Below are 26,853 nucleotides of genomic sequence, written 5' to 3'. Positions count from 1 at the left end.
GAGTCAGATTCTTGGCCTGATCGTTTTTATCGTCCGCCCAATGTTTTTGTTGGTTTCACCCTATTTTGAGGGTGCTGAATCCGAATCTGGATGATGCTACTCTTCCTTTCTTGAGATTTTGCGACGGGGGGGGGGGGGTAGAGCCTCCCCCTCCCCATCTCATTTCTTTTAGGGAACCGCCCCATTGATTTTTAGATCTTAATATCATTATTTTCTTTTGATAAGGAAATATAGATCTACAAAGGAATTTCAGATTTGAGCAGCCTTTTCGAATACCTCAAAACCCTCAAGGCTACAAGAGTTGGATCTTCCAGATTTGAATTTTGTGTTCTCGAAAAGGGTTTAATAGGCCTACCATAATTTTGTTTCACTTTTTCCCATTAGGCCTATTAAGACATCCACAAAGGATTTCAGAAACTGGAGCTATTTTGGCTTCCATCTTGTGGCCAGTTGGTCTGCTGACCTTAAAATAATAGGACGAAAGAGAGACATTATCCAGATTTGAATTCAGCACCCAGGAATTACATGAGTCAAATCACCATTGTTTTCAATTTCCATTATAAGAAAAATATAGGCCTTTATAAATAAAGAATTTCAGTTTTTAGCGGTCGTTTTAGATATCTCAAAAGCCTCAAGGATGCAAGAGTTGTATTTTCAAGATCGGCTTCAGTACCTTCGAAACATAGAGTAAGACCATGCACTAAAAAATACTGAGAAAACAAGGTTCAACCTCTGGCGCCGAGTCGACCCAGGGTGCGTTTATCAACTCTTTTTCTCGGCAGAAACAGGTTTTCCAACGGCTTTCAAGGAATCTTTACGATTGTTGATAAACGCAAAGCTGTTTTGAAAGCCCTTTCGGAAAGCCTTTTCGAAAGGGTGCGTTTATCAATTCTCCTTTTTTCAGCAGAAACAGGTTTTCCAAACAGCCTTCAAGGAATTTTTACGAGTTGATAAACGCAAAGCTGTTTTGAAAGCCCTTTCGGAAAGCCTTTTCGAAAGCCGCAAATTTGTGGCTTTCCAAACAGGTTTCCTAAACAGGTTTTCAGAAACCTGTTTGTAAAAGCCTTTTGAAGTTGATAAACGCAAAGTTGTTTCGAAACGGCTTTGTAATATTGTACTGCAGTTACGAACAATGCACGCCTTATATGACCTCTTATCTTCTCGGGTCGAATTGCGCAATGCAGCTGTGCAGTGACAGGCCAGTTATCGTGTTCGCGAAGAGAGTTGATAAACGCAACTATTTTGGAAGCCGTTTGTATTTCTAAAGGGCTATGGAAAGGGCTTTTGAAAGCCGTTTAAACAGGGGAAAGTTGATAAACGCAGCCAAAGTCTCATGCCGCCACTCAGAAATATTTGAATGATGTGCTAAACTGGAGCTGCGGTGGCATTGCATCATGACTCGTCACTCTCAAAGGAAGATATGTCTTTATGATGGTAATTGCTTTTCGCTGTCCCTTCTTAGAAAACAAGCGGACTATTAATAGTACAAGGCTTTGGAAAGGGCTTTGGAAAGGGCTATGGAAAGGGCTTTGGAAAGGGCTTTGGAAAGGGCTTTGGAAAGCCGTTTAAACAGGGGAAAGTTGATAAACACAGCGATATGTCATATGAGGAACTTTTCGATTTCACCCCGTGGACGTGGCCGTCGAGGAAATGACGTCATTTTAAGGAACTGCGCCAGAATCGCTAACGCTTATACTGTTTCTTTGGAACCTACATTCTACAAGCATTGCTTTTTAGTAGGTTCCTCATATTTACACATCATTTTATTACATGTCCTTATACATTTGTGAAATTATGTCTAAAATTGAATGTTGTGTTATACATATTTTACTCCGAAATCAAATGGAATATGAAGCCTGAATATGGAATGTGGAATATGGAACTTGAATATAAAAAAAAACAAAAAACAAAAAACGCGTGTTCGAGGGATTTCACGTCTACCCGAGATTTATGACGTGATGACGTCATCGCATGGCGCAACCAATCGCCAGCCCTCTAGTAGAGGAGACGGGGGCCATGACATCATAGCAGTATGTCACGAACGGTGTCACATGCGATCCGTTCCGGGAACCGGGGGAACCGATATACGCCAACTGGCCGAATTCAGTCGATTGGTTCCGCCGAAACGAGTATACCGCACAATAGGCAGTACGCAGAAACGTTCTGCAACCGCCGATCCTATCCGGGTTGTGCGAGTAGGCCTCATTAAAAACAAAATAATATCTGTTTATTGTGGATGCCTATACCAAACAAAAAAAAAAAATCTAAGCAAGCTATTTCTTCATTTCTTAAATAACATTAAAGGGGATGACTAGTAACTGATCAGTGGGAATCAATGGGAATCAGTGGGAATGCTGTTGGATTATTGTTCCATTCCTTGTGGGATTCATTTAAGAGTACATTGTTGTGTGAAAATCATTTGCTTCAGAATGGTTTCATATTCAAGTAATGTGCAGTTCAATGTTTCCAGGTATGCATGCCTGTACAGTGTGGGGGCGATCGTTAACGGGCCGTTGACGATAATTGGATAAAGTAAAATGTAGGCCTAATTAGCAAAGAGAAGACAAAAAACATAGATTCTGGACTTGTTGCTTGATTTCTTCACTTACAGATTGGCTATGGTCGAGTCATACCGGTTGAAACAGGTTTTCAAAATATCTCGCTCAGCCATTCACATCCACTCAGATTCTCAAAATTTTCCACATAAACGAGTATGGCAGGGGCGTCACCAGCTTTTTTTCAAGGGGGGTGCGTTTTGACACTAAATGTAACGATTTTTTTTTTTTGAACAGACATTTGGAATATAGAAAGCTCTCAATCCTTAGACTTTTACTGTTCTTTTTTTTTTTTTTGAGGGAAACCAAGTGGGGAAAGGGCACCGGCGTATCTAGGATTTCATCTTGGGGGGGGGGGGGGGGGGTGTTAGTATGCGAGGGAGCGAGCAAGGGGGGGGGGAGGGTGTGGAAGTGCCTGTTGTCCTTTCCCCCCCCCCCCCCCCCCTTCCTCCCACGGTGAGATCTTTTTGCATTTTGATGTTGTAAATGGTGCAATTTGATGCAGGCTTTTTGCGTGTCACACTTGTTTAAGGTAGCAGTACATTTTGATGGAAATTGTTGTTGAACGAATTACTGGCAGCAATATCAGGAGAATGGCATAACGACTACATGCGAGCGAGCGGAGCGAGCGAGCTTGAAAATTTTGACATTTTACAGTCCAAAAACAGCCGTTTATAGCCATATTTTTTGCTTTGGAAATTAAGGGGGGGGGCGCACCGGGCGCAACTGCTGGCAATTACTGTCAGCAACATCAAGTGAATGGTACAAAATTAAATGCGAGCGAGCGGAGCGAGCGAGCTTGAAAATTTTGACATTTTACAGTAAAAAAAACCCTGCCGTTTGTAGCTATATTTTTTTCGCTTTGGAATTCAAGGGGGGGGGGGCGCATCGTGCGCAACTGCTGGCATTTACTGGCAGCAATATCAGGAGAGCATAACGATTACATGCGAGCGACCGGAACGAGCGAGCTTGAAAATTTTACATTTTACAGTCCAAAAACTGCCGTTATAGCCATATTTTTTTGCTTTGGAAATGAAGGGGGGGGGGACACCGGGCGCAACTGCTGGCAATTACTGGCAGCAACATCAGGTGAATTGCATAGCGATTAAATGCGAGCGAGCGAAGAGAGCGAGCTTGAAAAATTTGACATTTTACAGTAACAAAAACTGCCGTTTGTAGCTATATTTTTTCGCTTTGGAAATTAAGGGGGGGGGGTGCACCCGGGGCGCAACTGCTGACAATTACTGGCAGTAACATCAAAAGAATTGCATAAAGATTAAATGCGAGAGAGCTTGAAAATTTTGACATTTTACAGTCTAAAAACTGCCGTTTGAAGCTATAGAAAGATTTTTTTTTTTTTTTTTTTTTTTTTTTTTTGCTTTCGAAATTAAGGGGGCGCACCGGGCGCAACTGTTGGCAATTACTGGCAGCCGCATATCAGGAAAATTTAAATGCGAGCGAGCTTAGCAAGCGAGCTTGAAAATTGTGACATCTTACAGTCCCCAAACTGCCGTTTGTGGCTATATTTTTTCGCTTTGGAAATTAAGGGGGGGGGGACACCAGGCGCAACTGCTGGCAATTACTGGCAGCAACATCAGGTGAATTGCATAGCGATTAAATGCGAGCGAGCGAAGAGAGCGAGCTTGAAAAAATTTGACATTTTACAGTAACAAAAACTGCCGTTTATAGCTATATTTTTTCGCTTTGGAAATTAAGGGGGGGGGCGCACCCGGGGCGCAACTGCTGAAAATTACTGGCAGTAACATCAAAAGAATTGCATAAAGATTAAATGCGAGAGAGCTTGAAAATTTTGACATTTTACAGTCCAAAAACTGCCGTTTGAAGCTATAGAAAGATCTGTTTGTTTGTTTTTTTTTTTGCTTTCGAAATTAAGGGGGGCGCACCGGGCGCAACTGTTGGCAATTACTGGCAGCAATATCAGGAGAATTTAAATGCGAGCGAGCTTAGCAAGCGAGCTTGAAAATTGTGACATTTTACAGTCCCCAAACTGCCGTTTGTAGCTATATTTTTTCGCTTTGGAAATTAAGGGGGCGCACCGGGCGCAACTGCCGGCAGTTACTGGCAGCAACTTTACCACTAAATGCGAGCGAGCGGAGCGAGCGAGCTTGAAAATTTTGACATTTTACAGTCCCAAAACTGCCGTTTGAAGCTATATTTTTTCGCTTTGGAAATTAAGAGGGGGGGGGGAGCCTGGTGCGCCCCTCCCTCTGGATCCGCAACTGGTAGTCAAGGGTGTCGGTTTATGTTCATGACTGGGGGAGGTATGACCAGCGAGGTGGCGTCGAAGTGACCAAGCGGGGGAAGGATGTCCAAAATCTGCACTTTAGAGCATCCCATAACGGTGTGCGTGTTTGTTTGTGTGTGTGTATTATATACATGGAAAAGTTAGGAATTAGCCCAGGGCAAGTCTTTTTATTGGCAATGCAAGACATTTTTATATAGACTACTATGTAAAGCAACACTGCAAAATCAATGATCTAGCTTTGATATAACGAAGCGTAAGGTACGTGTACAAAGGTGTACATATACATCACATTGCGCAACATTGTAGCGACTGCTTGCAACATTGTAGCGACTATTTTTGCCGTTCGGATGTTCTGAGTACACTGCGCACATCCTGCTTATATGCAGAATGCCAACCAGGAATCACGCTGATTCACAATCTTTTGTCGGGTCCGGGCTTTTTGAACAATGTTTCACACTATATACCTATTTTATTATGGTTAAAAGAAATCATAGAAAAATATCTTATTTCTTGATGACCCCTTCATTCAAAAGCAGTTTACTAACCCTTGAATTACTATTTTGGTAAGTCTTTTTTTTTTAACCAGCGGATGGGGGGGGGGGGGGACGCACCCCCACCCCTCCGTAGTTATGCCACTGCTTTTGGGTGAAATAATTGGACAGATTTCTAACAAAAAAAGCAAGAAAATCTTTTCATCGCGTTAATTATGATTATGTGGGGTGGGGCAAATGGTGCGCTTGCCTTCCAATATTTTTATGGGGACAACAATTTGTTTTCTTTCAAAAGCAAGAAAATCTTCTCATTTCGGGAATCATTAACAAGGGGGGGGGGCAAAATTAAGATATGCTTGCCCCTCCAATATTTTCATGGGGGTAACTTTTTGTTTTTCTGTCAAAAAAAAAGGTAAGAAAATCTTCTCGTCTCTGGAATTATGGAGGCTTAGGCGGACTCTTGGGCTGGCAATATGGATTGGTCAGCAGTAACGTATAGACCCTACATACTTGTAAGTAGCATACGTACACGCAAACGTGTACGTGCTCCGTATCGTACGGATGTACAGTACGGTTGATGAATAGTAAACACTGGATAGAATACTAGTAGATATGTATAAAAAATCATTGCTGCCAGAACCAGGGGTGCGAATTGTTTTTGCCCACGATTTTTTTTAATTTTTTTTTCCCTGGTGCAAAATATAAAAAAAAATAGAAAAGAATAATTATTTAGCGTCCGGCGTTGAGGTCGCTCGCAGACTGAAGTTTTTTTTTTTTTTTTTTTTTTTTTTTTTTTAAGGATCTGAAGGGGGGTGCGTTCGCACCCAACGCACCCCCCTGGTGACGCCCATGTATGGGGGGGGGTCAACATACATGACGGTTACTTCTAGGCGGATGTGAATTTTTTTGTGTTCTTTTTGAAATTTTCACCTTTTTGCTTTGCTGTTATTGTTTTGGTCAAGCGAACCCCTATGGACACTCGATCCCCTCCCCCCGATTATGTTCCTCTATACAACTATATTATTCATGATTTAGATATATGTGTATTTTTCTATTAATAAATCTAGTCCTACTTTGGTTCGCTACATTCCAGTCAAAATTCAATGAAACGTCCATTATTCTATCATTTTCGGTAATGTCCACCGTCCACTTAATTGGTATCCCCTATAGGCTGTTAGTCGGGGCCCCACGAGCTCAGACGGACGAAGTAGGCGTACATGAGGGTGGTGCCCTCTATCGGTGTTCTCTCGACCCAAGTGCGTCCTCATTTCGCCCGTCAACACCACTACAGGGAGCAAACGAGTCTACCCCGTCACTTCAGTGCTCCCAAGTTATTTTTGACAGTTCAGGTAAACTGATTCTTTGGCGTGACTCCCAGTTCGAGTTGTTTGTCAGGCATTACGATTTCAAGATTGTCCTCATGGCATCATTTTACTCCATATTGACCTTAATGGATTGAAAACACTGCATCTTTGGAATGTCCATTGGGAAGCATTCTCATGATACGAGCCGTATACCACACGAAGACATTATGAATACCCTTGTAAAGGTGTGATGCAAAAAAGAAAAACCGTTTCACGGTTCAGGTGTTCGATGTGCTCAGTAACACATCACAACACGAGAAAATTAATTTCATATGGATTGATGGCTAAATTGAGGAGAGCAAGTATTTGAGCATTTCAGCATTTTCACGTGATCATTGCACTTGCTCTTGGACCCCATTGCCCACAATGTAATAGAAGGGGTCTGTGCAATATAGTGCTAAACCACACTTTTGTCAAAACTGAGTTACATGCATTTTCATAATCCTTATCCTTCACTCTAACCTCCGTGAATATATCATGTTTGAATTCAACCAATAAAATGGTAAAAAATGCATGCATTCATGTTTTATTAATGTACAATGTATGAACTTTCCAAAGATTCAACAGCGATTATCTCAAAATGACTATTGTGCGGGTTAGCACTATTTTGCACCGACCCCTTCAATTCTTAAAAGATTCACTATCTCGCACATCCATTTTCATGACAATACTTTGAACTATTTTCACATTACGGGGAAAACACATCACATTTAAACGCTAACTTGAACTTTCACCCCATCGTCAAAATCGTTGACTGCAAAATCATTGTGCAATGCATGTTGTATATACCTACGTTGATTCAGTTTATACATTGCGTAATCTCCAAGGAATGGAGGGAGTGTAATTTCAGCTGTCAATAGTATTATTTTATCATTCTAAACCTAGGATTTGATCCTTGGCCTTTCACCCCATGACCTCAAAATTCCCACGAGAATTATTGACAAGCAGTATAATCTATGCATATGTATTAAATTTCAAGAAGATACTTGAATGAGGGATTTCCGATATATGGAGAGAAAATTTAGTTTTAGCATTTGTAGTTGACCTTGGACCTTGGACCATTGCTCTTTGACCCCATGGCCCAATACTTTCCCTACAAAAAGTCCCTTAGAATTTTTGTCTAGTAATACACTATAAGTTTCAAGAAAAGACCTGCAGGCATTGCACACATGTGTGGAAAATGGCAAAATTTTAAGAATTAGACCTTGTCCTTTGAACTTTGACCGTGGGCTTGTGCACCAAAAAGATGATAGGCACAACTTCGTCTGCTCCTAAATCATTTATGCCAAGTTTCATTAGGATACCTCAAACAGCTTTGAAGTTACGCTGTGACGACACAAGAAACTTTCTTTGGATAGATTTATTGTAAACGTCTTACATATTCCTTACATCATTATCAGTTCTTTGTCATACTTCATGACTTCTTTTATGTGTCTTGGAGAAAAAAAAAAGTAAAAGTTGAAACTTTCAATTAATGCAAATCAGGTACATCTTGTCGAGTAGAGTCATGTGACATCATGTAGAACTGAACTTGGTCAGATTAACACTCATCATGCTCCCGGGAACTTTCCCCAGGCAGTGATATTTGATGTGTGATGTATTTTAATATAATCAATAGAATTTACGTGCACAAACGCACACGCACACGAACACATATTGTGTTCGTATTCGTGTGTGTGTGTGTGCGTGTGCGCGTGCGTGTTTGTGTGTGTTTGTGCGCGTAAATTATGTTATCAATTAGTAACTAGTATCTTTTCTTTTAGTATGTCTGTAGTTAAGGTATTTATATTTTCAATTAGATTCGTAGAGTATTCCCCTTTCCATATTTTGGGGATCGATGTTTTAGGTGTTAATATTTCGATCATTTTCGTTTGTCTGATCGTCTGTTGAAGACGAACAAGGGTGCTGCATGGGAGTGCACCTTCTCCCCTTACATACACATACTTTTCCTGCAGTAGCATGTCTTTAAACTGCACATCGAACATAAGCATTCAGTAATTCACACACACACACACACACACACACACACACACACACACACACACACACACACACACACACACACACACACACATACACACACACACATGCACCGAAGAGATTATCGGATGGTATAAAGAAAAGGATTATGGCGACTGGTAACATTATATTCGAAACCAGCTCATGTAATATGCCTTTTGATCCTCAACCATATTATCCTTCATATTGGACTTATCTGTCTTGTTCTTGTATGTTTATTCTTAACCAAATAATATCACCCAAGGAGAAGAACTGAAGAACAAATCCGGAGGAATGTTTGGTGCTACAGTCGATAGCTCAGGACCGGATGGCACCGTGATCGTAAGTTAGAGAACTACAAGCAACGTTGACATGGGGATTGACATTCAGGTTTAACTATTTGTGAGATGATTAGAATCCACTTATATGAAACATTCAAGATCATACGATTCTACGGGCACTTCAAAGTTTGATGAAAATCGGTTTTGAAATGGTTGAGAATACATTCAAAAACAAAGTAAGGCGAAGTGGTCCTAGGAAAAGGTGGGTCCAACCTTTTACTGGGACCACTTTGTTTTTCGATATCTCAGCCTTTTCAGAACTAAGTGTCATTAAATAAACCTTGAATTTCTCATAGAGTTGTATGCTCTTTGATGATTTATATAAGTGGATTCCGATTATCTCCCAGAATGTTAAAACCTGAATCCTCCATCTGAGCCAAAACTATACCATCCCTGTCACAAAAGCCAAAGTAATTTGTCACTTCCCTGTCCCAGCGGCTTACTACCCTGTTGATGTTAAGGCGGCATCGATGTCGGGCATGTTTGCAAAACAGAGTCCCCTATAAATCAGATCTTTTGGCTAGACATTCGTTAGACATTTTTTTTTTTGTTTTTTAATCACGGAAGCTCGTACAACTACTACAACCTTCGTCAGAACTTCACAGAATATTATTATCTACAGGACTGGACATTAGCGGTTGCCCGGTGGCCCGGGGCCACTAAGAATTGATGTCGGGCCACCAAATTTTCAAAAAGGCCATCCTTTGGTGACCAGATCGGGCAACAACGATTCAAAATAAATTCTCTATACGTCCACCATATTTCTTTTGGGGGTGGGGGGGGGGGGGGCGGCACCAAAATTTCAAATCTAAAGATTTTAATGGCCCTAACGAGCCACCAAAGAAAAAAAACTAGGGTGGAGTGCTGTTATATATCAGGGGCCGCGGAATGGGGGGGGGGGGGGGGGCTGGAGGGGGGGGGGGGCTGCAGCCCCCCCCCCCCACACTACCCGAATTTCTCACAAAAAGTGGAGGGAGGTTGACCTTGATACCCCCCCCCCCCCGGCTGTGCAGCCCCCCCCCCCCCAAAAAAAAAAACAAAAAAACAAAAAAAAATAACAACAACAACAAAACAAAACAAAATAAAACAAAACAAAAAACTGAAAAACGTTCCGCGGCCCCTGTATATGACATGATATACATATATTCAACTGAAGCAGTTAATTGAACAATCAAACAATCAATTCAACGTGCAACAAGCACCGCAAAAGACGAATAGTCGATTGTAAAATCTTTCTTTATTAATAACAGACAATCTGCTGATCTGTTGTTGTTTTTTCTTTGTTTCCAGTCATTCAATTTTGTTATTGTCGGAGCGTTTATGTTTTGACTCCTGAGTTTTTGATGAAATGATGATTTAGTTTTATTTCCTGTCTGTTCCGTCCCTGCTTTTGTTTTTGTCCTTGTCATAGTCTTTTTTTTATTTTCTGATTATTTCGCCTGACATTAGAATATCAAAATTTATATATGGAGTCCTTGACGGATCTTAAGATGCCCTCACCTTCTAGAGTAATTCACAAATTTTACAAGCTATGCTTTTATTGTGAATTCCTCTATTCCCTGTAGATTTATAAATTAAGATTGTATTGCTTACTTGTTTATTTATCCAAACCAGAGTTTTGTTGAAACTTGCTTGATTCAAAGTTCCTTTAAATATTATGTACTCATGTAAGCATTGTGTATATTACTTTGTATTACTTTATATGGAAACAAAATGATTTTGAATTTTGAATTGAATTGAAAGAGTTTAGAGTATGGGTAGACATTGAAGAAACTCTTCATTACTATAACTTTAAATTATTTGCAGACTTTGTGACGGGTTTTTTTTTTGTGTGTGTGTGCAGGTTTGTCACCCTCTATACACACAATTTCAAGACGAGTTTCTGCGAGCCCACTGCCGATCGGCATGTGGAGGGCGGCTGTGTCTTTGCGCGCCAGAATTTTAGCGCCGTGCTCTGGTTTACTCCTTGCGTTTTACGACGTGAGTGAATACAATGCCGATAAGCAACACTGGTTGTGTGTGTGTGTGTGTGTGTGTGTGTGTGTGTGTGTGTGTGTGTGTGTGTGTGTGTGTGTGTGTGTGTGTGTGTGTGTGTGTGTGTGTGTGTGTGTGTGTGTGTGTGTGTGATTTTCTCGAATCTTAAAGCCAAAGAGTGGCTACTTTTTTGTTGGTTTGATTGACGACAAACAATCACACCTTCTTGTCCATGTGAATTTCCACAATAAGCCAGTTCGTCGTTAGCTCATGGGCACATTGGTCCGAATTACCTTTCTTTTCTTTTTTTTTCAGTCGGTTAGGGGCATTTCACTCGTTTTTGAGCGACGTAATGCGTAAGCTTTACGTAACAAATATTATGGAATTCATTGAACCTGTCCAAACAAAGAATGAACTTGCGTAGACCTATGACCAGAATGATCCGTCAATTAACACTTGGGAAAGCATCCATTTCATTATTTTGGGTTGAATGTATTAACAATCTCTTTCTATTGATTTTGCTAAAATACCACTGTTGCTGTCAGGTGATGTGCTGGCAAGCAGCATTTATAAGGATCAAGTGAATGATCATACATCACAGATGCTTATCCAAGTGAATTTAAAAACAAACATGCTTGTTGGTACGAATGACCTTTCTCCTGCTCATGCGCAAAGTGGAACTGCGAACTGGCTTATTGCAACACGCTTATAGAGAGAGTGTCTGAAGACTGTGCTAAATATACACTGGACAGCAAAAGAAAGTACAAGCATGTACCCACTTCTGTCAAAGGCCGCACACAAAAATTCACTCCCTAGAAATATACAATTTTTGTACACAGGTGTCCTACAATACCCCTTACTTATCACATGCACATAAGCAAGTGAATGTCTTCATAATAAAGAAGAACTTGACATGCACAGCATCTTGGTCATTGAATCAAAAGTCCCACACAACAGCACTTTCCACCATGCAAAAATGGCCACTGAATTGATAACATTTTTAAACAACCAATATGTCAAAGTGAACACCTGTTTTGTCAAAATGATGTTAATGAGTGTATTCTGTGTTTAGGGATGCTATCCTTCCTGATTATGCTAATTCTCAGAATAAAAATCAGTTAGCTCTTTATAGACTGGACATTACTTTACTCTGGTCTAAGCAAGCTACCATCAGGAAAATTATGCCACATCTTGTTAGGCTTGTAAGGCTCATTCTGTTACATTTTGTGACTTTTGATTCCGTGACCAAGATGCTGTGCATGTCATTTTTTTTTTCTTTGTAATGAAGATGATCACTTGCTATTGGGTATGTGATTACTAATGGATATTGCAGCATACCTGTGTACAAAAATTGTTTATTTCTAGGTGGTGAATTTTTGTGTGCAGCCTTTGACAATGAATAGGATATTGGTCATCACAAGGGCGGATGATCACGCGTAGATTCAGAGTTTGATATAAATGGATTTAACATGGTTACGAGAATTTCGTTCTCGGAAAAGTTAATACGTTGTCGACATAATGTGTTTCTTAGAGGTTACTAAAATATGGAATCAGGACTTAAGTCTCCTCGCTGTTAATCCGTCTGTTTATTATACACACTGTCAAAGACAACAAGGGAGTGCATCATTGTAGTATTTTAAACTGTGCTGCATCGCAGGGAAAAAAATGCAGGTTTTACATTGAATATACGCTATGAACAGCACTACGTGAAATGTTATAACTACGATACCTGTGTGTACCATTTATTTTGTGTGTTTTGCATTATAAAGCTCTTTTTTTTTCTTTTTATAAAGCTATAACTACTTGTACTCACCGATGTGAAATATGATGTCCTATTGGGGGAAACATTATGAAAGAATGCCATACGAAATTGCAAGATGTTGGTTTTTTTTTTGTTGCCTTTCATTTCTTTCTTTTCGATTGTCAAATAATGACAAAGAAATTATATCACTGTTATTTCCTTTTATTCTGCCCTACATCAAATGTGCATGTATTCGCATGTCCATCACGACTCGTAAGTGTGTGAATTTGGATTTAGTGCTGCTCAGACGGAGGTAAGTTTTATTGCGTTTCAGCCTCCTTTCATTTTTTCCTTTAATGGTTTCCTGTAAAATGTGTGAACATGTTTTAATATATTATGTATGCATTTATACATGTATACATCATATTGTGTAGACACACACATATATATATATATATAATATATATATATATAATAATATATCATTATCATTATTATTACTATTATCATTTATTCAGCCAAATGGGAATGACAATAAACAATAACGTAACATAACATATAATCACATGAAAATAACACAATTAATATATATATATGATATATATATATATATATATATATATATATATATATATGTGTGTGTGTGTGTGTGTGTGTGTGTATGGACGCATGTGTACATCTAACAATCTCATAACATTAATGTTCTCTCTTTCTTTCTGGCCCCCCCCCCTTTAAAATTGCCGATAAAAGTAATCCGAGTAAAAATAGAATATATAGTTATGACCTTAAAGGCATAATTTACCATTTGCAGATGAAATAAAAACCCAGCATTATTGCTTTAAAATAGTTCTAAAATGTGAGCTAGGGATAGAAACAACCACTGTAAAAATTTGAATCAGTATAATCGATGTTAAGTATTGTTAAATACACAAAATGTGAACAATAGTTATAATAAAAATGTTTCGAGACTTAACCATCTACAGTTATGGTTTATTGAGAAAAATACTTATATCTCCTTATACTTAGGTTTTATTGCAAATATTTTATATGGTAGGATGTTTTATGATACAACAGACCTACACATATGCATCAAATGTGATATCTTGATTTTTTTTTATCACTGCTCCCAAAGGTAAACAGGACCTTTAATCAAATTCATAAGACAGTGAGCTACAAATACTTCATCATTTCCCACCAATGACGACAACAAATTACAATGGTGTCATATTCTTCAATTGAAATCAGAAGGTAGTAATGTAAACTTGGAAATACAGAGATTTAGATGGTAATACGTAGACAACTGGGGAAGGAGAAATCGAACCTTCATCAGAAAGGTAATGTCATTATGAAACCGTTGTTAATATTGTAAATAATGCATGTCCTGTTGTTTTGTCCAGTTCCCTATTTTGAAATAATTTCAACGGTTTCTTTTTTTTTAATGGAATTCGAAAACAGATAAGGTTAGATTAAATCAATCTACTCAGTAGTTTCATGATGTTGAAAATAAACTGTAGAATTTCGCAATGTGTTTTATTGTACTGTAAATTAAATATTATTTTTGATTCAGAAAGCTTGTAAAACTTGTTTACCAGGGTGATTTACAGAATGAAGTATTATCGATGTATTACATAAAGTTGGCAAAATAAGAGTGTGGATGATATTTTAAGATTGCAGAGGTGTACTTACAATAAGTAGGACCTGTATCTAAGCAATATAATTATTTTGAAGACTGACTGTAGCCATGGTGACACTCAATTTGTACTTTCTCGAATATGTTCTACGTTGAAATAAATGACTGAATAGGCTAAAGAGAGTAGGGGGAGGATTAAACCCCATCAATGTACTGCAGCAGCAATACATTCCATACTTATCAAGAAGATTGTGAAATTCGAAAAAGAAGATTTACCATCTAATTCTGTCATTATAATACTTCTTTTTTTACTCCTGGCCTCTTTCTGTTCTCATTCTCTGGCATGATTATACAATCAAGACGGAATGGATTATTGCAGGTGCGACCATAAACAAAGGACAAGGTGATTATCCCGTTACACGGTCCCTCAAACGTCTCTGGTGAATTGAAAGTAAAGGGAAAATTACTTAAGATTTGTCAGTCAGATGAGTGAAATGTTGATACTCTTCTTTGTTTTTTTTCGTCACAAAACTTGGTACACGCGCAGAAGCGTCCCCCCCCCCCCATAGACCCAGAGACACGAAGGCACTCATACAACTGTACCAATGATTTCAAGCTATTGACGCAGGCTACCATAGACCAGGGAGGCACCTCCCTGCATAGACGTACGCTGCACTGCAGACATCAGTCATTTCCAGTAAAATGCTATTAAGTCTGCAAAGTCCAGGGACATTACTGTCTATCTGACGGTACATCTTTATGACATGGAACTGAAGCACAAAATATGATGTAATTTTATCATTGATGTAAATTTCGGATCATAATTATGTATTGCGATGCAAGACAGAGTGCAGCTGTACTAGTCCGTGTTTTAAACCTTTCTGTGCCAGGAACTTGAGATGGTGTGGAAAAACACTGTGGGGTGTTCCGTGTAAATCGACACCCAGAGCACACAAAGGATTAAAGACCCGGGAAAAATTGATCTTCTTTCGCTGCCAACCCATGTACATTCGAAAACCACGTATCTACATTCGAAAACCACGAATAGCACTCGTCAGCCAAAATGTGCATCGAAGAGTACATTACGTTCATTAGTAACGGTCGACTGCAACTTCTTTGGCTGTGTGTGGTGTGTGTGTGTGTGTGTGTGTGTGTGTGTGTGTGTGTGTGTGTGTTTTTGTGTGTGTTGTATGTGTGTGTTTTGAATACACATAGAGATCAGTGATAAAGCTGTATACAATTTGTTACGGGATTTCTCGAAAAGTTGTTCGGTCCCTTAGTCCATGGGCCAAGACCCGAAAAATGGGTTGTTGGTACCATCTGAGGTGGCACAACCTTTTTGGTGTCAGTTTGTTTGTCGGGCATAGATATGCTTATCAAGCTATGATAGCATTTCCAAATGAGTAGCTTAGTCATAATAAATGAATTTTTAACCAATTTGGTACATTTTTTACATCCCTATACTTCTGAATCGAAACTAAACCGCTATACAAAGAAGAGCACTGCCTTCTGTATGTCCACAGGTGTTCTGTTGTAAACGCGGTGCGCTTAGTCTTTATTCAAGGCAGCGAAGGGAATATCCAAAGGGTTATGATGTCCACAGCTGTCACGCGGTGCGCTTAGTCTTTATGTAGACCAATGTGCCGTTATCATATCTAAAGTTCCTCATAAAAGGGATTATCTATACTGTTTTTATACTACCCTATCAACAAATACATCAGTTTTAAACAAAAATCACTCTGTTCATTTACAATATCATTCATTATAATGTATCGTAGTGTACCGGTACATTGTTTTTGCATTATCTTATATCGCTGGAGGGAAATAAAGCGACATTGGCGTGGTATCAGCGTTTTCACCCTAGCGTTTTCGCCGGAAAATGATAAATAATTGAAATATACGGTAAAATTCACGAAGAATTGCTTTTGTTGTTGTTGTTGTTTTTAGATAAAAGGATATACACTGTATCATACGCTTTGGATATTCCCTTCGCCGTCTAGAATAAAGACTAAGCGCTGTGGACATCATAACCTTTGGATATTCCCTTCGCTGCCTTGAATAAAGACTAAGCGCACCGCGTTTACAATAGAACACCTGTGAACATACCATAGAGCTGCATTTTACAGCCCTATGGAACATACAGAAGACAGTGCTCTTCTTTACTGTAGCGGTTAGTTTCGATTCAGAAGTATAGGGATATAACAACGAGACCAAATTGGTTAAAAATTCATTTACTATGACTAAGCTACTCATTTGGAAATGCTATCATAGCTTGATAAGCATATCTATGCCCGACAAACAAAATGACACCAAAAAGGTTTTGCCACCTCAGATGGTACCAATATCTGGCCTGGCCCATGGACTACCTGTGTAATTCAGCTTACCTTTATTGATTAAAAAAAGATGTTCTCATTCCTCGCAGGAACGGTATACCGCGGAAACCACCGCGACTTTGCCAATGTTGTCAATACTAGGTTGTTCAACTCGAAGAACTACCACGACGAGTACCGGGGTAAGCATGACATGGGAACCCGATTGAAGTAGCGTAATGGGGGTGGTATTCATCACTTTATCAATTCTACAAATTGTTCTAAGGCAATTACCTCCTGGACAATTACCCCGGACCCTGACCCTGACCATAACCCCAATCTTAATCCTAATCCTGAACCTAATCCTGTCCCTAACCCAAACTCTATACCCCACTGCTAACCCTAACCCTAATCTTAACCCTAACCTTATCACTAACCAGAATGGGGTAATTGCCCTAATACGCTACAAATAACGTTGTGTTCTGTCAATAATACTGCAGGCTTAATATAGGTTTTCCCATCCATTTTCGCACTTTTGTCATTCAATTTCAAAGATTTATTATTCAATTTCGTCCCGAGAAGCACGTGGAACGCAACTCCTAACCTCAATTTCGTCAATTGTCATTGTAATTCGTTTTTCGTCTAACATTTTCAAAGACATAGCATCCAAAATCGTCAATTGTCATTCAAATTCATCCCTCCCGCTGACGGATCGCAGAATGTGAAGATCAAATTCGTTTTTGTTCACAAAATTTCATGAATTTTTCGTTCAAATTAGCCAGATATTGTCGATTCTTCATTTTGAGGGTGAACCAAGTTTAAGGCGACATGTTTTTACTTTCTCCCGTACGAAAACATAATTATGTTATCCATTCTTTGACATTAAACAGGCTACAATTCTACACTTAAAATTTTGTCTTTAATCATGTTTGCCTAGAAATCTTTGTCAGTGTTTTCGTATGCGAGACGGTACGTCTGTTTGCATAGGCGCCGGAAGTGGGGGGGGGGGGGGGGGGGGGCCAGGGGGGGCGGCCGCCCCCCCCCCCCCAATCCAAAAAGTGGGGGGGCAAAACGCATTTTTGCCCCCCAAAAAAGCCCCCCCCCCAAAAAAAAAAAAATAAATAAATAAATAATAATAATAATGATAATAAAAATAAATGAATAAACAAAGAAAATGAAATAAATATGTATATGAATATGAATAAAAGGGAAAAAATATGGCTACAAACGGCAGCTTTTGGACTGTAAAATGTCAAAATTTTCAAGCTCGCTCGCTTCGCTCGCTCGCATCTAGCAGTTGAGCCCGGTACGCCTCCCCCTTAATTTCTAAAGCGAAAAACATAGCTACGACGGCAGTTGTTGGACTCTAGAATGTCAAAAATTTCAAGCTCGCTCGCTTTGCTCGCTCGCATTGAATCGTTATGCCATTCTCCTAATGTTGCTGCCAGTAATTGCCAGCAGTTGCGCCCGATGCGCCGCCTCATTAATTTCCAAAGTGAAAGATAAAGCTACAAATCAACCCCAGTTTTGGGACTGTAGAATGTCAAAATTTTCAAGCTTGCTCGCTTCGCTCGCTCGCATTGAATCGTTTCGCTCGCTCGCATTGAATCGTTATGCCATTCTCCTAATGTTGCTGCCAATAATTGCCAGCAGTTGCGCCCGATGCGCCCCCATTTATTTCAAGCGAAATATGTAGCTACAATTAAAACTTCAGTTTTGGAACTGTAGAATATCAAAATTTTCAAGCTCGCTCGCTTCGCTCGCTCGCATTTTATTGTTATGCCATTCACCTTATGTTGCTGACAGTATATAATTCGTCGATCGTTAGTAGTATATATACGTACCCTTTCATACCCCGGTGGAGCAGGTGGAGCAAGGGTGCTCCACCATGATTTGCATATGCATGAGATGAGGTCATATAATGAATATGCATGAGATGGCATCTACATGAATATGTATGATGCCATTATTTCCTGGTAGGATTAGATAGCGTTAATAAGGGGGGAATGAATGCATCCTTCCGACAAGATTATGAAAGCTTGATGTTTTTAGCCGTCAGACGCACTGTGTTGTTGATACGCACGGGTATTTTGATATGATATTTTTAGCAGATTATTTTTGTTCGTTAATATTAATGTTAATTATGTTGATTACTTCTCGACTATGTAAATCAGCGTGCCACTGTCAGATGTGAATCTATCGTAGAGTGGAGCCTTGCGTGTGGCAAGCGATATGACATTCGTGTGTTGAGGAAAGGCGAGTACACTATGTGGAGCCATATGAGTATGCATGAGTTTAAGTATCTCTAATGATGTTTTTTTTTTTTTTTTTTTGTAAATATGCAAATCAGCGTACAATGAACGTGAATGTTGGTTGTGTGGCGCCTCGGCTAGCGATGCGACCATGAGATGTGGAGCACTACCTTTGCTGTTGTTGTTGTTGACTTTTCTTAAGGAAAGTGAGCGTGGAGCCTTGGTGTTGTGACTATGACATGTGGAGCATTAGAGGAAGGGTGAGAGTTCTACCTCTGGAGCCTGATGCACATGCATGAGGCCGTGATATCACCGATGATTTATCTGTGAATATGCAAATTAGCTTTCCATAAACGCAAATCCTTTATTCGTGGAGCCTTTACAAGCGCGGTGACTATCGATGACTAGTTATCAGTGAATATGCAAATTAGCTTAATATAAGGGGCAAATCCATCGTTCGTGAGGTGTGGAGCACTGCGTCTGTTGTTGTCTTTTATTAGGAAGGTGAGGGTAGAGCCTTTACAAGCTATGAGATGTGTGGAGCGCTCAAGCTTTTGTTGTTGTTATCTTTTATTTGGAAGGTGAGGGCGGGTTCCTTGCAAGTGCTGTAACTATGAGATGTGAAGCACTACGTTTGTTCTTGTTTGTTTGTTTGTTTGTTTGTTGTTGTTGTTTCTTTGAAGGTGAGGGTGGATGGAGCCTTTACAAGCTATCGGAGATGTGGAGCTCTCTTGTTGTCTTTCTTTTCAGGAAGATGAGGGAGGAGCCATTGCAGGCGCTGTGACTACGAGATGTGGAGGCTACAATTGTCGTTGTTGTTGTTGTTGTTGCTGTTGTTGTTGTTGTTGTCTTTTAGAAAGGGTGACCATCGTATAGAGCTTTATGCATGAATATATGTGCTGTAATAATGACCCGTTTCTTTTCGTGAAAATGCAACGCAACATTCCACGAAGTTGTTGCCTGGAGCCTCGTACGAAGTGTCGTGCAGCAAAGTGATCTTTATTATCGCTAGTTCATATTGTATCAATGAGTAGGATACATTGCATACGTAAAACATTGAAGTTTATGAGGGCATAACGGATCATGATGTAACCTTTTAAGATAACAAAATACTCATACGTTGTAAATGACTAGAATCTATCTCGTTCGATTGGGCCTATATACACGAAGACAGAAAGAAAGAAAAATAAAAGCATCAACATATTCATACGTACGTGATATACATGTATGTATAGCTATTCAAATTACAAACCAAATATCTATACAAACGTACCCAGTCTTGCTCATGATACGATTTGGTTGATTAAGCAAAAATTAGATACAGCAGGGAGGTGAGACACTCACCTCCCTGGATACAGTTTAGTCTTTGAGCAACTCAAAACGAAACCGTCATCAAGCATCACTTGAATCGTAGACTATTTCGACAATATTTCGTATATATGCTGTTGAATATGAATACGTACTTTATCCAGTATTTCCCTAATGATTATGCATACGTGAACTAGACTACCAGTATATATATTTTTTTAATGATGCGTGTGCTGATCAACATTTTGATTGTGCAAGCTTGCAATGCGCAAACATGGAGGCAGAGGTTTGAAAGTGTCTGCACATAACGCAGTGGTATCTTTGTACAGTGACCAGAAATGTCAATGGTATTACGTAACCCGTAGGAAATGACTTCCCTCCATGAAGTGGGGCGGTGAATTCAAACTTCCTTTACTCCAGTTGAGGTTCATTCGGCCTTGGTGGTTGTGGAGCATATCGCTTGCATTCATACCCACAGATATTCAGAGTGACCAATTTTTACAGAGACAATTTTATTGAGTTTTCCTCTGAACTTGAATAAGAGAAAATACCGAGCTTAGGGAAATTTCTTCATTGCGTCGTACCACGCTAAATTAGTAGTGAAGATAAAAGTGCATGGCCGTTATTTTCACTTTGGAGTAGATTAAAACATTATATAACATAATACTGGATTGATCGCTCTCATCGTGTTTCCCGCTAAAACACTGAATTGGCGCATTTTTTTTTCCTGCGATAGTTGCTTACTGATGATGTCGATGGATGTTTGCAGTTTTGTTGACGTGGTATGCTGCTTCTAAGCAAAGAGGTACAAATCGAACGAACAATCAAAAGAGCAAACAAATAGATAAACAATAACAACAGAGAAGATTAAGATACGATAGCTAATTATCTAAGTTTTATACATCGAAACATCAGTGAGTATGATCTTGTAGTGAATCAGACTGAATTGAATGTGCATTTTGCTCATTCGTTCATATTTAATGCGTTACGCAATTTTAGTCGCTACATTATGTGTGTTAAAAGGTGTTAGAGATTATTTTTCTTTGCGTTGTTGGTTTTTTCCCCGCAATAAGTCAAACAAGTTTAAAGTTTGTTATCGTTTGTTTGTTTGTTTACGCATCAACATACTTGTCCTAACTCGATATGCGTGTAAAAGTACATGTCATGTGTCGCTATACATGTTTGGTGAAACTGTTTTCTCCATTTTGTCGTGTATATTTGCTGAATAAAGATTTTCTTCGTATTTGCTGCATGCACTTTTTTTTTTTTTTGGTAGAAATTTACAACAACAACAACAACCAAAAAAAAAAAAAAGTGCATGCAGCAAATAAGAAGAAAATCTTTATTCAGCAAATATACACGACAAAATGGAGAAAACAGTTTCACCAAACATGTATAGCGACACATGACATGTACTTTTACACGCAGATCGAGTTAGGACAAGTATGTTGATGCGTAAACAAACAAACAAACGATAACAAACTTTAAACTTGTTTGACTTATTGCGGGGAAAAAACCAACAACGCAAAGAAAAATAATCTCTAACACCTTTTAACACACATAATGTAGCGACTAAAATTGCGTAACGCATTATATATGAACGAATGAGCAAAATGCACATTCAATTCAGTCTGATTCACTACAAGATCATACTCACTGATGTTTCGATGTATAAAACTTAGATAATTAGCTATCGTATCTTAATCTTCTCTGTTGTTATTGTTTATCTATTTGTTTGCTCTTTTGATTGTTCGTTCGATTTGTACCTCTTTGCTTAGAAGCAGCATACCACGTCAACAAAACTGCAAACATCCATCGACATCATCAGTAAGCAACTATCGCAGGAAAAAAAAATGCGCCAATTCAGTGTTTTAGCGGGAAACACGATGAGAGCGATCAATCCAGTATTATGTTATATAATGTTTTAATCTACTCCAAAGTGAAAATAACGGCCATGCACTTTTATCTTCACTACTAATTTAGCGTGGTACGACGCAATGAAGAAATTTCCCTAAGCTCGGTATTTTCTCTTATTCAAGTTCAGAGGAAAACTCAATAAAATTGTCTCTGTAAAAATTGGTCACTCTGAATATCTGTGGGTATGAATGCAAGCGATATGCTCCACAACCACCAAGGCCGAATGAACCTCAACTGGAGTAAAGGAAGTTTGAATTCACCGCCCCACTTCATGGAGGGAAGTCATTTCCTACGGGTTACGTAATACCATTGACATTTCTGGTCACTGTACAAAGATACCACTGCGTTATGTGCAGACACTTTCAAACCTCTGCCTCCATGTTTGCGCATTGCAAGCTTGCACAATCAAAATGTTGATCAGCACACGCATCATTAAAAAAATATATATACTGGTAGTCTAGTTCACGTATGGTGTTCAATTTAGTTATGTGACTGTCACGCATAATCATTAGGGAAATACTGGATAAAGTACGTATTCATATTCAACAGCATATATACGAAATATTGTCGAAATAGTCTACGATTCAAGTGATGCTTGATGACGGTTTCGTTTTGAGTTGCTCAAAGACTAAACTGTATCCAGGGAGGTGAGTGTCTCACCTCCCTGCTGTATCTAATTTTTGCTTAATCAACCAAATCGTATCATGAGCAAGACTGGGTACGTTTGTATAGATATTTGGTTTGTAATTTGAATAGCTATACATACATGTATATCACGTACGTATGAATATGTTGATGCTTTTATTTTTCTTTCTTTCTGTCTTCGTGTATATAGGCCCAATCGAACGAGATAGATTCTAGTCATTTACAACGTATGAGTATTTTGTTATCTTAAAAGGTTACATCATGATCCGTTATGCCCTCATAAACTTCAATGTTTTACGTATGCAATGTATCCTACTCATTGATACAATATGAACTAGCGATAATAAAGATCACTTTGCTGCACGACACTTCGTACGAGGCTCCAGGCAACAACTTCGTGGAATGTTGCGTTGCATTTTCACGAAAAGAAACGGGTCATTATTACAGCACATATATTCATGCATAAAGCTCTATACGATGGTCACCCTTTCTAAAAGACAACAACAACAACAACAGCAACAACAACAACAACAACGACAATTGTAGCCTCCACATCTCGTAGTCACAGCGCCTGCAATGGCTCCTCCCTCATCTTCCTGAAAAGAAAGACAACAAGAGAGCTCCACATCTCCGATAGCTTGTAAAGGCTCCATCCACCCTCACCTTCAAAGAAACAACAACAACAAACAAACAAACAAACAAACAAGAACAAACGTAGTGCTTCACATCTCATAGTTACAGCACTTGCAAGGAACCCGCCCTCACCTTCCAAATAAAAGATAACAACAACAAAAGCTTGAGCGCTCCACACATCTCATAGCTTGTAAAGGCTCTACCCTCACCTTCCTAATAAAAGACAACAACAGACGCAGTGCTCCACACCTCACGAACGATGGATTTGCCCCTTATATTAAGCTAATTTGCATATTCACTGATAACTAGTCATCGATAGTCACCGCGCTTGTAAAGGCTCCACGAATAAAGGATTTGCGTTTATGGAAAGCTAATTTGCATATTCACAGATAAATCATCGGTGATATCACGGCCTCATGCATGTGCATCAGGCTCCAGAGGTAGAACTCTCACCCTTCCTCTAATGCTCCACATGTCATAGTCACAACACCAAGGCTCCACGCTCACTTTCCTTAAGAAAAGTCAACAACAACAACAGCAAAGGTAGTGCTCCACATCTCATGGTCGCATCGCTAGCCGAGGCGCCACACAACCAACATTCACGTTCATTGTACGCTGATTTGCATATTTACAAAAAAAAAAAAACATCATTAGAGATACTTAAACTCATGCATACTCATATGGCTCCACATAGTGTACTCGCCTTTCCTCAACACACGAATGTCATATCGCTTGCCACACGCAAGGCTCCACTCTACGATAGATTCACATCTGACAGTGGCACGCTGATTTACATAGTCGAGAAGTAATCAACATAATTAACATTAATATTAACGAACAAAAATAATCTGCTAAAAATATCATATCAAAATACCCGTGCGTATCAACAACACAGTGCGTCTGACGGCTAAAAACATCAAGCTTTCATAATCTTGTCGGAAGGATGCATTCATTCCCCCCTTATTAACGCTATCTAATCCTACCAGGAAATAATGGCATCATACATATTCATGTAGATGCCATCTCATGCATATTCATTATATGACCTCATCTCATGCATATGCAAATCATGGTGGAGCACCCTTGCTCCACCTGCTCCACCGGGGTATGAAAGGGTACGTATATATACTACTATCGTTTCACACCGTTATTCCATAATCCATGTAAAGAAAACTTACAATGTTCCTCAATGACTTCGTTGTTGAATGTATCACATTCCGTAATGTACTGTAGAACCATTATTGCTCATGCACACACGCACAAGCATACAGACCGTCAAAATTACGTTATGGTTCCCCCCATGTTTCGACCCACCGTACGCCACTTTACATATATATATATATATATATATATATATATATATATATACATATATATAATAGATGTGTGTGCGTGTGTGTGTGTGTGTGTGTGTGTGTGTGCATGTGTATATTGTGTAACATATGCATGGTCTAATCTTGAGCCCCCTCCAATGTTTGCCCCCCCCCCCCAATCCAAAACTGCTTCCGGCGCGCCTGTCTGTTTGTATCAGTGTGTACTCGGATTGCTTGTGTATGTGTCTGTATCTGTGGTTCTGTCATATGTGTGTGTGTGTGGGGGGGGGGGGAGGGGACACTTGTGTGTATTTAACTCCTAAATGTAAAATGTGAACGGTTACAGAAAAAAAATACATGAATAACTGGGAAATCACACCGGATAGAGATATGAGACGAATATGAATGAAAATTTAACGAAAATGATTGACAAAAGATGAAATCGATCCTGCTGTTTTGAGTACTGCATGCGAGTGAGACTGAAAGACGAAATCGATCCTGCTGTTTTGAGTGCTGCGAGTGGGACTGACGAATTTGAACTGTAAATGACGAAAATGTATGACAAATTACTAAATTGAATGGACTTTATTTGAAAATGAACGACGAAAGATGAATTTGAAAGCGAGATTGGCCTATTCCCGACATCCCGCCACGAAATTGAAGTAAAAATTTGTGAAATTGAATAAAAAAAGTTTGAAAATGAATGGGAAAACCTAAAATTCTGTATGGTAATCCATATAGCAGGGCACGACACTAACGGTGGCCCGGTGGCCCGGGGCCACCAAAAATGAAAGTCGGGCCACCAAATTTCAGAAAAGGGCAAATTTGGTGGCCCACCTCGGGCCACCAAAATTTTTTGAAAAGTGTGTCAATAAATTCGTAACTTTTTGCGCCGGAAATGCATAAATACATGCAGTGAGTGTGCGACTTAATTTTTAAAAAATGGACTTTTATCAATGTTTTTTTTTTTTTCGGGCCACCAAATTTTTCTCTCGGGCCACCAAAAATTTGAAATTGATGATTTTGGTGGCCCCATCGGGCCACCGAAAAATAAAGTTAGTGTCGAGCCCTGCATATAACATATACTGTAATTATGTCACAGATGTATGTGTTTCATAATGAAAATTGTTGAAATTGTCGAAACTAGCTGTGTCGTATTTGTTTATGTTATGTTTGCTAAAGAAAAAACAACTGTAAGTGATGCCATACAGAGAACAAATAAATCAAATCAAATCAAATCAAATTATTATATCGGAATGATTAAATCAAACTAAAGATAATTCGTGATTTTTTTTTTATTTCTTAGAACACGTGGAAGGGTAAACACTAATAATGAAAAATCACCAGGGCGTGTATGACGTTGGATTGCTCCAACAAGTGATGATAATATTTCAGTGGTCATTGGTTTGAAGGTATACACCATGTACAATGAGCAGGCCCTTTTCAGGACCACACAGAATTTAAAGAGGAAATCCACCCCACAAATAACCAAACTTCAAAAGAAAGAGATAAATATTCCATACAGAACGGTACAAAAAATGGCAAAGGAATGGCAAAAGTCAGATAACGTATAGAAAGATATGGCATTTTGGTATTTCACTTTTTTTTCCCTGAAAAACATTTCTTGACCAGTCTTATGAATATCCAAATCAGCAAGTTGACGATGTCATGCTCTCACAATTTCTTATTCAGTTCATATATAGAAATGATACAAATCTCGTATTTCAACTGTATAGATATAAAACATGTCTTAAAACCACCCCTCCCCCCCCCCCAAAAAAAAAATGTTAACTTTGACATATCGTGGTATGGAAAAACGCTTTTACTTCTATTAGCTAAAAAAAAAAAATCCGAATTTTATATAACATTCATAAAAAAATTGTGACTGTATGACATCATCGACTCGTTCATTTGAATATTCATAAGGACTGGTCAAGAAATGTGAAATAACAATTTCAAAATATCATAATCATCTTCCTTTTTTCTTAGCCGATTTTTATCATTTTTCATTCTTTATTGGGAATATTTTCTCTTTCTTTTGAAGAAAGAGCATGCTTGTACAGTGAAAGGGCTATCGTTAACGGCCCGTTAACGATCACCCCGTAACTGTACAGGC

At 39.1% G+C, this 26,853-nt stretch overlaps 1 protein-coding gene across 1 annotated transcript in view; it reads left to right on the top strand.

Moving 5' to 3' along the window:
• LOC139718155 (uncharacterized) overlaps nt 1-26,853 on the top strand; it is a 627,192-nt gene that overhangs the window by 281,451 nt on the left and 318,888 nt on the right. The window lies entirely within an intron of this gene.

Source organism: Diadema antillarum, unplaced genomic scaffold (assembly GCF_040938485.1).
Source record: "Diadema antillarum isolate AM-2024a unplaced genomic scaffold, OU_Dant_1.0 scf00000090, whole genome shotgun sequence".
Taxonomy (NCBI): domain Eukaryota; kingdom Metazoa; phylum Echinodermata; class Echinoidea; order Diadematoida; family Diadematidae; genus Diadema; species Diadema antillarum.
This window is presented reverse-complemented; position numbering and strand designations above follow the sequence as displayed.